Here is a 12859-nt window from a genome sequence, read left to right as displayed (position 1 = left end):
CAATAAAATCCAAAACCAAGAATCATTACTTTCCAATTGAAACATCCAACACTAAGTGCTACAATAGTTTTCATAAATGTAGCTCCAACATAAAGCATACAAATAAAGACCCTAAAGCTTTAAACTTTCAACATCAACTAATACTCAAATATCAAGGTTTTTTTAAATAAATATGCTGCAATTTTAAGAAAAAAATATAGAAAAGATAGCATATTAGTTCATGATATTCACCAGTCGAGAAAGCCAGGCTTCCATCCAACTTCTTCAGGAACACCCACACCAAACAGGACACACAGATCCCCTTTCTGAGTCACCGTTTGGTTACAGTGCAAGGTATCACCTGAAGTGCTTTCTAGTTCTCATCTGGCCCCAAGAGAGCTGAGAAACCCCAGTCCAAATAAATGCATCACTGAGAGATCAGCTCTGACTTGTGGCTGGTTTTGCTTTTGTCCCTTTATCTGTATTTCTTTGTGGGTGTCTTCAGTCTCCTCTCCTTTCTTAAAACGACGGACAGCTTGGCATATGGCTCCTGCTCTGTTTATGGGAGGAGGACCTGAAGATTTGCTGAGCCAAATATGCTCACCTAAGTACTTAATACTTACCTCCTCCCCACTACTTTTCTAATTACTTCAACTTCATTGTTTTTTTCTATTTTTAAAATATGCACCTTTTGTTATTTCACAAAAAATCTATTAAATCCAAAAATTCTAAACAGGAAAAGAAAGGATAGCCTCCTTCTACTTCAAAGTTTAAGAGAAAAAAAGCCCCAAACAGCCAACCGACCAACCAACCAACCCAACTCCCCAAACCCAACTAAACAGAGATTTAGTTTCTCAAAAATGGGAAGGGTAAAGGTTCCAGTTGTCCCCTTAGGATATTACTACATTCTCTTAAAACTGTAAGTTTATCTCAATAAAATATTTTCAGTTTATCCAAAAGAAAAAAAATAATTGTTCTAATGTCCCACTGACAGAAAACAAACAACCTGACTTCAAGTGTAACTACCAAGAGATTTTGCTTTCTTTGTGTTTTTATTTTTAAGCAATAAATGACATGCAGTGCCACTGGTCAAGAACTCTCTTCCCCAACTTGATTGAAACCTTCTGTAATGGAAAGTTAAGTTGGCTTCTTTAAAGCAGCTTTACAGTCTTTGTCTACAAAATTAGACATGTAGCTCAAGGACAAATGAATTACTCCTTGTCTCTCCACAAGTATTTTGCATATTTTAACTGAAGCATCTGGGCATGCCAGATTTCCCTCCTTTCAAAATTAAGTTGCCGATTTTCACTTCTTCAGAATTAACAGATTAAAATCTACCATGGCAGTTATAAGCAGATCCAATTTTTTTTTCAGTTCAAACACTGATGAAGATGAGCACATATGAAAGCTAAATGAATGCTAAAATGAAAATGTTACATTTTTGTGTTACACAAGTTCTCAACTGACAAATTCTGTACGAGCATCTAGGGCTTTGGAAACAACTGCAGTGACAGATGCATGCACAAATCATAGCACTTTTAACCCCACACATTCAAGTACACACAGAACTGTCCAGCTACTAATGCAACTTAACTTAAATTCTTATTTTTAATCAAATTTTAAAAGCTAGAAATGAGAGAAGCAGCACAGCAAAAAGCTACTGCTGACCAAACATATTCTGTGATGCTCACATCAAAACAGGGGAACCTCAGATACCAAATTCCTTCTCATGCACTGGAGTCCAGGATCTATCTTTGTTCCAACATCAAGCAGGGAAAAGTCCACCAGCAGTCATGGGAGCTAAGGAAAACATATTCTTTAGAATTAAAACTCTCAATTAAAAAGAAAAGTACTTCCAGATTTTGTATTTCTAGAAAAATAGAATTTTCTGGTGTGAACAAAGCGTGAAACAAATACACACTGATAAAATGTCTTATCCTGTCTTCCAGGCACACCTGCTTAATTATGCCAGAACTAAGCCTGTGGAGAACTTAATGCTGCTTCCATCAGTTCCGAATCTGCAGTTTTGAAACAATTCAATGTCAAGTCTCTGCTGAGTTACAAAAATTGCGAGCAAGGGCCAAGTATGTAAACACAGAAGGTACTTATGAAGGAGGAAGGATGCAAAGAAACAGAAACTGAAGGACACTCAGAACAGGCTCTCTGCATTGATACACCTCTGAGAACCAACAGAGAACAAGCACCTTACCCTGTGAAAGCATCGGGAACACAGTCAGACCTGATTCAACTTAAGAATATGTTTTTAGCACACATGAAAACCAATCCAGGGTATTTTTTATCAGTATTCACCTATCTGTCAAGACATTGCCTCCAGCTTCTCCCATTACACTGGTAAGACCTTGCTTGGATCCTGCAAGCAGTACTGAATCCCGTTAAAAATTTCATCTGTGTTTTTTCAAGTAGTGAAGAACAACCAATTTTGCTCCTTGACTCTCAGTTTTTGCAACTAAATTAACTAACAACTTGCAATTCTCAGCTCATAGGTTTTTTCAAATCCTGCTTCTGGGCAAAAAAGCAATCCTCTTGGAAACAGGCATGTTCACTTCATAGCATTTAGAAAAAATAACATATTGTCTGAAATATTTCTATCAAATATCCAGTGTACAATGAAATGAGAATGAAAACATGTTTCTTTCCTTTTAATGCATAGAAAGAGACAATAAAACTGTGCAGGAAGAATTACTTGTTTATTTACAGATTTTCAGAAGTGCCATTTACAACAGCTACTCCATCAGTTCGAAAAATGGGAAAGGGATATTAGCACCAAATCCTGTCACAAGACATGTTGTCTCTTATAAATAGAAAAACACTCACTGAGAATCACCAGACCACAACAGAGCAGCATGCAAACTGATAATGGGTATACATTTCGCACAGTAAAGAACAATTGAATAGAAGAACTTAGGTATTTAGATGATATATGCATTTATCTAGTTCTAATTATGACCTCCTACTTATGAATCCCAAAACAACATAATGGCTCCAATTTCCACATCACAGACTGCACCAAAATGACCAACCCCCTGGTACAACACTATCTTCACTTTTAAATGCCAGTATCCTCCAACTGGCAGAAAGTCAGAAATGCAGAGAATAATCAATCGCTATTAGGAACTAAATACTCTTGAGACAGAAGGGAACTAACTTGCAGAGTGGAGAGGATTACTTGTGTAAACTGTGTCAATTATCATAGTTAATGTACTGCTATAATTAAAACAGCAGCATTATGTATTTATTCAGCTACCTTCAGCAGATTCTGACCTTTGGCACTTGTGACAACAATCTGGATTGTTGGGTTACACTGTGCATTGATTAGTTTCAAATACAGTCTGACTGAACTATCTCTAGAGTAAAAGTCCATTGTAAAACAAAATTTGGCTCCAACAGAATGCAAAACTTAATCTCTTAAACACTTTAAAAAAGTCTGAACAAAAGCTGCAACATTTAATCACTGCCTATATACCAGCAGAAGACAACACTGAAAAAATCCATGAAAATCAATGAAGCATTTGTAAAGCATCCATAGCTGTATTTGTAGTTCACATGCTTAAAAGACTTTTTAGAACAGAAACACATTGTGCCATTTAAAACTGGATGCTGCTTCATGAACACGTTATTCCTTAACATTCTCAGATAATGTAATAAATCTGGACAGCTGCATTTTCAGAGGTATTACAGTTAACAGAAATTGAAATTTCTCAGTGCTTCCAAAGAAGAATGTTAGGAAATAAGATAAAAAAATATTTGCTGCAGTTACTGTTTAAAAAAACAACTTCTACTTGTTAAAAAATTCATAGGTATAACACATCCTGTACAAGTACAGCTGCACAGCTACACCTCATGTATCTGTACACAAACATCATCAGATTCAAACTTCAGCTTTCTAAAACCAAACACATGTCAAATTCATTGCTACACAGGCATTTCTTACAGAAAAGAGCAGGGTCTGTTCATCTCTCACAACTCCTCTTGAGTACAAAACCCCTATTTCTTTTTTTATACTAATTTAAGGAAAAAGTATAAAAGGATGAGTCACAAACTTACAGACTAACAACAAAAAGGAACCTCAGACAAGCTGCTACAAGCAAGTAATTCCACTTTTTTGTTTTTACACAGTACAAAAAAAGCATGAATGGAGATCTACATCATGATCTTGCATTTCTCAACTACTATAACTTTAAAAGATGTTCCAGACACTGCTTAAGCTTCAGATTAATGTGTCCTTCTCACAGACAGGGACTTATTCTTTGTCAGAAGTTCTCAGTCTGGTGTCCAGTGAGAAATGTTCTGTGCCGGACCAGGTCATATTTAGATCACTCATCCAATGTAAGAAGACAAGGACTTCTGAATCTTCTGGTCTTTAGCTAAAAACAGTAGTTAGTGGCTGAAAGACAAATTGACAGCCCTATAATATTGTTTATAGATAACCTGGATGATAAAATTGAATACATTGTAAGCAAGTTCATGGATAACAACAAACTGGAGGAAAGCCAGATACAGCACAAGGAAGAACCACCATACAGAGGGACCCCAATATGCTGGAAGACTAAGCCAACAAGAACCGCGTGTGAGCTAACAAAACCAAACATCACATCCTGCACCTGGGATGGAATTACCCCACATCGCAATAACAGCTGGGGACTGACTGGGGTGGTGTGTAGCTCTGCATCTCTTGCCAGAGATGCAACCTGGCAAGCTACCCCAGAGTGAGCAGCATGCCCTGGCAGCAATGAAGAGAGACCATTAAACTTTGAAATAACTCTCAATATTTAATTTTGTGATTAAATACTTATGGTATGACTGAAAAGCCCCCATGCAATCCTGTTTTGTAGAACAGAATTTGATAACAATAATACCATTTGTTATTTGAGACTGCCTTACAATACAGTGGAAAAAGCCCAACAAGCCTAACAAAAACCCCCTGGCTTCAGTGCTTCAATGCAAATGTTTTATTTAAGTGTAGAAAGCATATTTTCAACTTTCAATCTAGCAGAATGAAAGTCTCCACAGGAGCAGTATCTGCTGAGCATACTGAGGGTAAGGAAAAGTGAAACAGAAGTTTTTGTCAGGTGTTGCTTGAACCTTTTCACCAAACAAAAGGCACAAACTTGCCTTAGAAAGGTATATTTATTCTGCATATAGACTGAATGCTAAAAAGTCTGCTTTAAGCTGCACCTGAATGTATAACATGCATTGTGGCAAACTGTATTGTGTAAGTGGCAATATGGTATGTCTGTGATATATCCTAGATCCAGACAGACTCTGGCTGCAAGAATGTAGTAACACTCGGACATGTAATGAAACTCACGGTAGATCATAAACAGTGCTGTGACAGAAAGGCTCAGGCTTTTCTAATTATATTGCTCCTAATCCCCAACCCTGAAAGATAATAAGGTATAAATTCTGAAAGATTACTGAGAGTGAAAGTGAAACCAAAATATGTAGACTGAGACAGACAGCCACCTTGTCTTAAAAGATGAAGAGTTAATTTAAGAATCACCTGCCCTAGTAATGATAGGTCAAGTTCCTACTCCCCTTAACCATAGGTAAGCAATTATTCCTACAGAAGCTTTCAGTAACACAAAAAGAACAAAAAGCAGAGCCCTGAGGTAGGATTTGTTTTGATTGTTTATTAAGCACATATACATCCCGAGAAGTTTTGACAGGGTGTTCTGCAAGCCAATAGTGACAAATTAAAAAAGCCAACCTGAATCTGAAATTTTGACATCGTTCAGAAGTTGGACATTTGCTGTGGTTTAACCTTATCCATCCCACCTTACCCTGGATAACTGAAAAAATACCTGCCATAATCTCTTTCTCACCTATGACCTGGTTTTATGGTTCCAATACACAGGAACATTTTATGTTTCATAGCAGCAGAAAAAAGGCCCTCAAAAGGGTAAGGAAGAGAGTCTAGGAGATGGCAACACTGAGATTTACACTGTAAATCTCACCTGGGCTGTTTAAAACTCATTTGCTGTTAGACCACCACGTTTTGTAAAAGATTGACAGTCTGTACCCTAAAGAGATGTTGAACAGCTAACAGGTATTAGAGAAGGAAGTGTCACTTTGTCACTTTTGTCATATTCTCAGAAGGTCTAAGCACTGAGGGTTGTCTTGGCAAAGCATTAACTCCCGAAGTGTAGGCAAGTTTATAGTGCCTGCTTCTTCTAGGTTCCTGATGTCGATAATCAGGAAAGGATAACTGAAAGTAAGATGAATGAAAAATCATCAAATACAGAGAATAAACAGACATCTTCTTAGTGAAGTCTACTGATTCTATTCTGCTAATCAAAAAGTAAGAGAGTACCACAACTCTTTTCAAATCCTGAGATAAAAACCGACAAAAAGAAGATAACTGAGCAAGCAACCTGCAAATACTTTAAACGTATTATGTCACATAGCTGAAAATCAAAACTGTAAGTAAAGAATTAATGTTCTTTGCAAGTTTCAATCTGCTTATCTGTTGGGCCAAACAGAGCTTTACGTTATTTGTTCTATTCAACAGATGCTGAATTTACTAAACGGGAAACACTGGGCTGAATGAACAAGAAATCATCACCCAGGAATGAGGTATTTCCAATCTACTGATTTTTATGTTGCACTCACAGCCAGGTTTTCCCAAATATCTTGGACAATGTCTCCCTTCATGGAAATTTAAGTGGCTCATGAGTATTAGTTGATGACAATAACAGTATGAAAATTTCCAAAGAAGAAATCCTATAGTCTCTTCCTAAATAAAAGCTTGAGAGTCTTTCAGCTTCAGAGACAGCCATTCCTTTGCAGTCTTCTGAAAAAAACCAATAGGGTCACCATAATTAACAATTATAGCTATGGTATCACGAAGGACAACACAGGATAATGAGAGCAACAGCACCTCAGGCAATTCTTTTTAGCAGTCTTTATCAAGTTAAGAGTACTTTTGGCAGTGCTAATTACCAAGGGCGCTGAACTGGAATGAACCCCTCCAGATGGCACTGTGAGCTGGAAAGCCTCAGAATTAGTGTGGTTCTGATCTGGTCTGCTCTTCCCCGTCCCAAGAGTTTAAATAGGAACAGATCTAGGAAGAGCTAAGTTCATTACAGCTGGGTTATTTTCTGGACAAGGAATGGAAGTTAAGTGTATGAAAATTCACTCTAAGTCAGGTTACAGCGACTGACATAAGTATACCGAGCACTTTTCAATGCTGGACTGCTTCAAGAAAAGAAATGCCTCAAACTAACTTCTAAAAAAATTGCTCAACTGGTCTTTAACTAAACTGCTTCTATGTAAATGATTTATATATTGATCCTATCAACTTTTTAATTTCACTCTTCTCATATTGAATGCTGCCTCTCTGCTAATACAGAAGGTGAGAAAATCATCTGACCCACATTGGTACTGAATGCCCCCAAAGCAAAGAGGAAATAACTGGATTGGGACAAGCTATTAGCAACAAAAATGAGAGGGCAACAGAGTTTGTTTCATTCTGCTTTCTAAAAAACCACAGATCATCCATACTTGAAGCCTAAAACATTAGGAAGTCTTTGGCCATCCAAGCTAAAGGCGCTGACATAAAACCAAGCCTCCTTTACTCTGCATTAAGTGATGAGGATCACCAGTCGGGTGCTGTCTCAAAAGGCACCATCTATCCGTTGCTTTTGCCCAGTTTCAAAGGCTCGGTAACAATGGGAAGGCAAGAGTTATGCACTGACAGAAATGCACTCCTGTTCCACCAGTTTTATGTGTAACACCAACTTTAATTAAAAACTGGACCCTGAAATATTCTTCAGCTAGGCTGAAAAAACCCCAAATGGCACAAAGACAAAGTCAAGTCTTAAATGTCCTAAAACCTTTTGAAACAATTTTTGGGGGAGAGGTGGGAAAGGAGGAGGATTTATCACAATGCTAACAAATAGATTCACAAATCTGTTTAAGAAAAATATTTCTTCCTCTACTCCCTAAGCCTTTCTAAAATAATCCAACTTGCCAAAGCAAGTAAATTCCAGGCCAGAGCTAAAATTTTGTCAAATAAATTTTAATAATGGAGATACAGATGTTTCAGTTAAAATTAACTTTATAAAAGAATGAGGGAAGAAAGGTTTTACTACTTACTTTGCTAAACTGCTAGCTTTTAATAAGTCATATAATGTTCTCCACTAATTCTTGAACTAGAAAACTTCACTGCTTTGCTGTGTCGTTCTTCATATCTCATAAAAGTATTTTGAAAATTTGCAGCCAGAAGATGGGTTTGTACATTAATTCATTCTTAAAAACTCATCCTATATTAGATATAGATACTCTGAAAGCATTAGTTGCTTTTCATACAGTTACAATACTGTTCATTGGACTGTATGAACATGTTATCCCACTGTCCTTTAGACTATCAATATTTATCTTCCGGCACTTTTCTGGGGTGTTTTGATATCCACATAAGGCTGTGGGCAACTTCAGCTGTGGCATCCATTTAAGAACAGTAAGCTCACAGAAGTGCAGAATCCTAAACAAGACGTAAATATAGATGAGGTTCTATTAACTGAAACAGCTGCTGTTTTAAAGGTGTATGTAAGAGTCTACACTATGATTTTAGTATCAGTTTCCCATAAATGAAAACACAGGATGTGATATGTTTTGCTGACACAAACAAAAGATAGACTTTAGGAAGTGAACAGACAATTTGATCTCTGGAAATTTAAGCCAAGCTATCAAATGATCATATCTTAGTAACACTAAACAGCTGAACAGTAAGTGGTAGAAGCTATGACAGACAGAATAATAAATGAAATTTTTGAGCTCCAAAAGGAGACACAACCTTACCTATCACCATATTGATGTATAACAACTTGATACTCTTTCATCTTAATGAAAAGTTGCCAAAATTCAAAGTTGTCAGATACTGTGTTAGAAATTAAGAATAACTAATAAAACTAAGCCACAGGTGGCATGTAGTAGATGAAATTAGGTAGGGTACACAAGATACACGACAGCAACCAAATGGAAGGTAGACTGCTGTGTATCGCTACTGGCCAAAGGCATACACAGTAATCAAGACAAAGCTTGTACTCAATAAATCAGATCAGATGAAGATACAGGTAAAAAAAAGCAAACAACTAACAAACAATCAAAAATGCCTGGGACTTGCAAAAGGTATCACATCTTTAAGTCTTTGGGACAGATTAAATAATTGCTACAAAACACACTTGACAGAAAAATCATTAGACAGAAGCCGTAATTAGTACAATATTTCATAAAGGTGAACTCTTTAGCAAGTTTCTGCACTGACATTTTTTGTAAGGTTGTACAATTACAAACATGGTTGAGATTTTAAGTACTTTTTTCCCACTCATTTCATAATGAATTCAGCCTTGTAAACCAACTTATCTTCTGAAAGTAAAAGGCAGATACTGCCCTCCTGAACAGAAGGCAAAAAGCACTTAAGCATTAAAACTATGTACTAGGTTGCAACTTTATATCTGCTTTTTCTTTCAATATTGTGTTTGATTCAAAAAAATTGTAGGGCTAGGCTTTACATTTACTGCCGTTGATTTCTACAGACCCAGTGAAGTCAAGTGAGTTACAAAAAGGATCAATTTTTCTCATTCTTATCTACAGAACCACACTTCATGAACTGTTCACAATTAAAAATTTAAATAAACCATAAAGATGAATATGCCACAGACCACAAGAAATACAGAAGGAAGTAATGGACTTTCACAGATAGCAAGCTTCACTCAGGCTTATAAAAAAATATACCCCAAATATTTATTTTACAGAATAGTAGCAACTCAGAGGTTAAGTATAAGCATTAAAACATTAATCTATTCAGAATTTCAATTTCTGGAAAGCAGCAGAGTCATCAGACATATGTCAGTATGTTGCTTTCTGTATCACCAAAACAAACTTACTAATAATCTGAGCATTGATTACGTAGTAACTTTAATTTATTTCTTCTTAAAGCAACTGGTTTAACACCTGTTCTTTAACGAGTATATAGTTGTATCAGCTGTTTGACTAAATATAGTTAAATCAACAGCTGGAGACGCCTTTAATTAATCCCCTGGAGTTCTTACAGGATAACTATTTTAAGAAAACAACTGCAATACAGTAACACGGTTAAGCATTAAGCATGTTAATTCCACTATATTTAGGTCTTAAAAAATACTCAAAAGAAATGTCTTCCAGAACAGGTACAGCCTAAAAAGCAATGCAACTATGTCATTAAATACTAGAACCAGCCAGGTGGTTAGTAAATTTCTGCCTTGTTCTTTAATTTTTTTCACATGCTGCCCCTCTTCCCCAAAAAATAACCTTAGGAAAACATTCCTGAGACCATAAGACAGTGAAAAGTGAGTCTATCTTTTCCTTGAGCCCAAAACATGGCTAAATCTCAATCTAAATTTTGGTAATAATAGATGGAAAGAGCCAAGTCAGCTTCTGGTAAAAGAGAAATTATTTTCATATCTCCTATGTGGTAATGTTTCTCCTCAATTATAATTTTCTTTGTATTAACCATAAACTGTAACCATAACTGTAATTTATCACATCCTAGAATACAGACTTTAGTCCTCACTTTTAACAGGAATCTGAAGAGGGGAAAAAAGTTACATACCACACTGAACTTCACAGACCGGGCAGAACAACCTGGTATTTCAAAAAGAAGTTCACACGGTTTCTCTAAAAGCACTTTAAACTCTAGGTAAGAGCAGTCCTAAATACTTTATGACCTTTTGACTTTAATACCACTGAAACAACCTATTCTGACTTTGTGGCAGAACATTCTTTATTATCAGCAAGATAAAGGTGTCAAATCTGATTAATTTTTTTCAAGAAAGCTTTAAACAACTTCTGCTACCACAAAATAACATTGATTCCTTAAGGAGAACAAATGTTCTTCTTATTAGCTTGGCACAGACTGCTTTCATAATAGCAAAAAATAGTTGGTTGTAAAAATCCCACACTCTTAACTTACCAATCAATATCAAAACCCATACAGAGTAATTAACACAGGATATTTAGACAACGAAATTTAAAATACCACATAAATGTTTTCTTTAATTCAGAAACACACAAAAATCATAACCTATGGCCATCTGTGCCTGCCAGTTAGAAGCCAACTCTAAAAATACAAAAGTATGCAGAAGCAACAGCTGCCAGTAACTCCACACAGTCCTTGTCAATCAAGTTACTGGCAACCTGCAAGTTTATATGTAACACAGACACTTAATTCCGCTTATTAATTGTCTTATGTGTTTAAGCATTAAGGTTGACATTTTTCATTTTTATAAAGATTGAACTATTAATATTAAACTATGAAACGAGAAAATACAAAGCTTCAAAAAGTAATGATTCTAGTGTTTCTAATAATGGTACCCTAAATACAAATTACTTACATATATTTGATTTTACCAGAGTATTACCAGACTCATTTATGTTTTTGTTTACATGCATTTATGTAAGAAATAACTATAAGCAAAATCTGTGTTTTCAACTGAAGAAAAATCCCCAGAATAAATTTACTTTCACCTGTTTTATAGAATTCTGTACAATAGAACCCACTTCAAGTGGGTTCCTAGTAAAACACTTGAAGTCCATTTTCCCCACACAACTAGTTACATGGACATAATGGTCCAAATTAAAGAGGTGTTCCTCCCCAAACTAAGTAGATGAAGACAACACCTAAAAATACAGACTTATTTTAGGGAGCATGGGAAGAGTGAAACACTATCATAAATTAATTGCTAGTCGTCTTGCTGCATTACACCACAAAAATGCAGTTTTTATATAATCCTTTTGTTGCATGGATTAACCCAGCTCCTTAGGATGTAGTACAGTACTGAACTACTGAATATATGCCTATTTATTTGTATTTTTGAAATTAGCTTTGTATTGTGTCCAATCTGGCACTGTGAAATCAAGTATTTGAATGGGACTCTCCCAACAAAAAGGGAGAATCTTACTGCAGTTGCTTGGGAAGAATAAACTTGTATCTAACTATTTCCTCCATTCTCTCACCACCACAACATATGCTGCAATGAAACAATTACATGGGGAGGAGCAGGAGAGAGGTAAGAGAGAGCTCTGTTGGCTTCTATCTCCCCTTAATTTCTCCATCAGTATTAGATCACATCAGCCCATTATCACCCAAGATAACAGCTATGATTCTACCAAATAACATAATTCTGTTTCTCAAGTTATTCTTACCTTGTTTCAGGTAAAACCCAAGAATATTACCTACTCAAGTTGACCACATTAGAAAAGCAATATTTGGCTTAAAGAAGTCATGAGAACAAAAAAAATCCATAATTGGGATTGTAGGCAGAAATCAATTTTGGGAGTCCTCCTCCGTTTCACGATACGAAAACAACAGTGTTGGCCACTACTGTGAAATGCAGGATCCCTTCCTCACTTCAAGCTGAAATGCAGGATCCCTTCCTCACCTCTTTCTTTCAGGCACCAAAAGATTCTATAGGTTTCTTTTAGACCCCAGTAATGAAATGGGAATTTAAAATTCCTCCTTTCTGCCAATGGGCAAGTGTGTGAACTTTCTTCTACCATCTTTCATGCTGCTACGACTTCATGAGTTTTCTGCCGGCCTGTTCTTTCAGACTGTCAAAATGTCTCTGACAAGAAGCCCTATGCCTCAATTAATTAACCTCTCCCTAAGGCAGTATTATCCATGAGCATGCAGAAAGCACACTCTCTCCAATTCTGCAGGTCGTTTACAAAACATCCAACTGTACACCTGAAGAACACTACTTACCACCAGCTGGACTTTGCTTCAGCAACGTGAGCAGAACAGTCCAGCTAATTTTCTGACAACCTTGCAGACCACCTATCCAAGCTACCTTTCTCCAGTTCATACAAATAGCTTGTAAGAGAT

The 12859-nt window shown here is 36.4% G+C and overlaps 1 protein-coding gene and 1 long non-coding RNA gene across 7 annotated transcripts in view; one reads left to right on the top strand and one right to left on the bottom strand.

The window, feature by feature from the left end:
* LOC138106343 (uncharacterized) overlaps nucleotides 1-3350 on the top strand; it is a 43667-nt gene extending 40317 nt beyond the window's left edge. Inside the window, exon 4 of the long non-coding RNA XR_011148970.1 lies at nucleotides 1929-3350. This is a non-coding gene — a long non-coding RNA (uncharacterized lncRNA). The remainder of the gene's footprint in view (nucleotides 1-1928) is intronic.
* The window catches only part of AKAP9 (A-kinase anchoring protein 9), a 105180-nt gene that overhangs the window by 80907 nt on the left and 11414 nt on the right, over nucleotides 1-12859 (bottom strand). The gene's annotated exons all lie outside the window — the stretch shown is intronic.

The sequence above is a fragment of the Aphelocoma coerulescens genome, chromosome 2 (genome assembly GCF_041296385.1).
Source record: "Aphelocoma coerulescens isolate FSJ_1873_10779 chromosome 2, UR_Acoe_1.0, whole genome shotgun sequence".
In the NCBI taxonomy this organism is placed as follows: domain Eukaryota; kingdom Metazoa; phylum Chordata; class Aves; order Passeriformes; family Corvidae; genus Aphelocoma; species Aphelocoma coerulescens.
Note: the sequence above shows the minus strand (reverse complement) of the source record. Positions and strands in the feature narration are given on the sequence as shown.